This window comes from Penaeus monodon, chromosome 25 (assembly GCF_015228065.2).
Source record: "Penaeus monodon isolate SGIC_2016 chromosome 25, NSTDA_Pmon_1, whole genome shotgun sequence".
NCBI classification, from domain to species: domain Eukaryota; kingdom Metazoa; phylum Arthropoda; class Malacostraca; order Decapoda; family Penaeidae; genus Penaeus; species Penaeus monodon.
The window spans coordinates 14,852,623-14,852,967 of record NC_051410.1 but is presented as its reverse complement, the minus strand read 5'-3'; positions in this window follow the sequence as shown (position 1 = coordinate 14,852,967).

The window sequence follows — 345 nt, the reverse complement described above, 5'->3', positions numbered from 1 at the left end:
CACACACACTTTGTTTGGTACGTGGGCAGGCAATAAACAGCCCCTCCAGGGCGTGCGGTGATTATAATGATAAGAGCTCTGGAGTAGAATTAATGCAAGAAACTCGATTTCAGGAACCAAGAAATTTCAATCCCGTCAAGAAGTGATCCATTTCGCGGCAGGAAAATTTACTTCTTGAATTTTATCAGCTTTTCATTTTGTTTCAATATGATTGATACTCTTTTATGATCGTTTTGATAAACACTGCTATCCTCTTGCACAGATAATGGTTACAGTGTGATATGTTGATAATTTACCTGAACCAGGTATGATAGAAATTGTTTCCTTTATTCCTTTTCATCTTTA